Genomic DNA, 2,947 nt, shown 5'->3' with positions numbered 1-2,947 from the left:
TCGTTGCCGCCGGAGATCACGCCGCCGGGCGGTCCATTTGGCGGTGGATTCGTGTTTTGAAGGGTCTGGTGCGAGCGGATTCCGGGAGCGGAGCATCGAGTTCCGTATTCGCATCTGGTTAATTTCTGTATTTCACTTGAAGAAGTCGATGAGACAACTTGCATATGGCAAGCTTGTAATTGGAAGAAATTATATATAAAATATATATATATATATGAAAAAGGGCGTAAAGCGAAGCTGGAGTAGCTCAGTTGGTTAGAGCGTGTGGCTGTTAACCACAAGGTCGAAGGTTCAAGCCCTTCCTCTAGCGTCTCTCTCCTTTTACTTCTATGTCCAACAGGTACCATATAATATAACTATATAAGTACGTGTTTGTTACAATAATCATAATATTTTTTTATTTATTTTTTACTCTTCAGATTGCAGTGAACTTCTATTTGTAAACTAGTTATCACTTTGCTATATTGTTGGATAAATATAATATTTATGACTATGTCGATATTTTAAAACTGCATCTCTTAAAGTTTCGGTGGGAAGAAAGAAAAAGTCATCGCTATTAATTTAGATAGTTCAAAATATTTATTTTGTATTGTGGAGTTATTGCATTAGTTGAAAAGGAATACTTATTATCTTATTTTTCATGTTTCGGTATGTGATTTTCATTGGAGAATTCAATTGTAGAATATGCATATAGCTTATGAATGATACATGAATATGCCAATATTTTCGAAATGCCTTTTATCATGACTTGATATTAGTTTTCGATATATTCAGAGCTATTCTCGTTTTCGATATATTCGGAGCTATTCTCGTTTTGCTTGTACGAAACACAGATTATTTATTATGATCAATATATACTTTTCTAGTATATACATAACATTTCAATCTAAAATGTGCGATGAAATGTGTGATGGATTGTAAGTCTACCTTTTTTTCATGATGTGTGGTTTGAGTGAGAGGATTTTCTGCGAATGAATTGTCTGCACTTGATTTTCCCGGCCATCGAAATAAGGCAATTTTGTCCAAAAAAATCTGCATGAAAATTAAAAATAAAATTTTGGATGAAATTAATGTTCATCGTCTTCACCTCACGATGGCTCGGCCAAACTCCTCCGGCGCACGTTCGTCCCTGCCCACCGCTGCCTGGACATCCGGGAGCGCTCGCCGTAGCTGCTTGCCGGCCTTGAAGCTTGTGGCCACCGTGGCCCGCTCGAGCTCGAAGCTTGGCCGGAGGGTGAGCTTTGCTTGCTTCTCTGCAACTAGTCCCTCTCTCTTCTTCCTCCAATTATGCTGCCTAACCAGGTCACACTCACGGGTCAACCCTCGATGGCCCCATTCATGGCCTCCATCTCTATCCATCCCACTAAGCCTCCCACAAAAAAAAAAAAAAAAAAAAAATCTCTACTTCTCCTTGTTCCAACTCCACGATGATAGATTATCATTCTCTGCCGGGCGAGGCCAAGTTTCGAGCTCGAGTCGAAGCTCACAGCCGCCATGGCTAGATCTGGCGGTTGGTCAAGCAAGGGTCGACGAATGCTATAAATCATGTGGTTGCCGGTCGGCGAAGACGTGGCCCGTTGGCGAGTCAAGTTCTTATTTGAAATAAGATCTATTTCCTTTTATTAACACGCCTCCAATCTACGAACCCGCCGAGCTCACGTGAGCGAGATCCATGCAGGAGCGCCCCGAGAAACACGAAACCGGTATCGGGCCGTCCGCGACTCCCCGCTTGACAGATATCATCTAGGGGTGAGCGGTTCCTGATCCGATCTGGTCCAACCCAAGAACTAGGAACCGGACTGGGAGGATGGGTTCCCAGTTTCTAGGACTGAGGAATGGATCGACTAGTCTTGGGACCGTGGATCGGACGAGACTATCGGTCCGATCCGGTTCCAATGGGAACAATCATTTATTGGTAAAGGCAAGAGGGAATTGGGAAAATTAAATTAGGCTTTTTATTTTTTAAAAAATTATAAAAAGTAAATAAATATATATGAAAAAATTAAAAATATATATTTATCGATCCGATCCGATCAGTTCGATCCGGTTCGGTTCCCACTTGAGAACCGGGAACCGGACTGCCTGGAAACCGGTTCTACTTTTACGAACCGGGCACCGAACCGATATTTCCGAGAACCGAACCACACCGATTGATCTGGTCCGGTCTTGATTTGGGCTGTCCATCTTGCTCACCCCTAATATCATCACTGCCGTCAATCTCCCGCCACGTCACGTGACCCTCGCTCCTCTTCCTCGACACGTGTCATCAAAAGCATCCGGCTTTTATAGCTTTCTCCTCTATTGAAAAAAGCATCTGCCTTCTTCTTCTTTTTCTTTTTCTTTTTTTCATAGCTGAGCTTTCTCCTTTATTTCACTAAGGACACATTATTCGAAAAATATTATATTCTAAAAAAAAGTAATAATAATAATAATAACTCCAAACGAAACACATCCTTCCATGTACTTTTCGATGTGATGCGGCTCCAAGCCACGAATCCCCCGCTCAGCTCACGTGACTCACGCTCTCTCTCTCTCCCTCGAGACACGTGTCATCAACCCAAGTCCCTCCCTTCTCCTTTGATGTTTCGTCCGCTCCTGTGTCCTGAGCAAAGAAAGGGCAGTTCGCAGGAATCCAGGCACCGACAGTAGCAAGTGGGAGTGAAGAAGCGAGAACCTTCCTTTCCACTTGCATGGCGCACGAATCTCTCCACCGATAAGCAAAGTGCATTTCACTGCACACTTCACTGCAACACACGCACGCACAGCCCCACGAACGAAGGCCAAAATCCGAAGCGCTTTTTCTCCCCACCCTCCCACCCACCACAAGTTCCTTAACTCCAGCACACGTCAATGTCGCCCAATCACATCCCTTCAAAGCCACCCCCGCCCGCGCTCCTCCGCCGCCATTCCCGCCTCTGAACTGACCCCTCCTTCCGCCGGAGGCTCT

At 44.4% G+C, this 2,947-nt stretch overlaps 1 non-coding gene across 1 annotated transcript; it reads left to right on the top strand.

Moving 5' to 3' along the window:
* Positions 1-236: 236 nt before the first annotated feature.
* TRNAN-GUU (transfer RNA asparagine (anticodon GUU)) lies at positions 237-310 on the top strand. Its single transcript has one exon. It is a non-coding gene; the product is annotated as a tRNA-Asn (tRNA).
* The last annotated feature ends 2,637 nt before the right edge of the window (positions 311-2,947 follow it).

This window comes from Syzygium oleosum, unplaced genomic scaffold (genome assembly GCF_021117445.2).
Source record: "Syzygium oleosum isolate NSW1041296 unplaced genomic scaffold, Sole_v2.1 Sole_v2.01, whole genome shotgun sequence".
NCBI lineage: Eukaryota > Viridiplantae > Streptophyta > Magnoliopsida > Myrtales > Myrtaceae > Syzygium > Syzygium oleosum.
The sequence above is the reverse complement of the archived record's forward strand: the minus strand, read 5'-3'. Positions and strand labels throughout refer to the sequence as shown.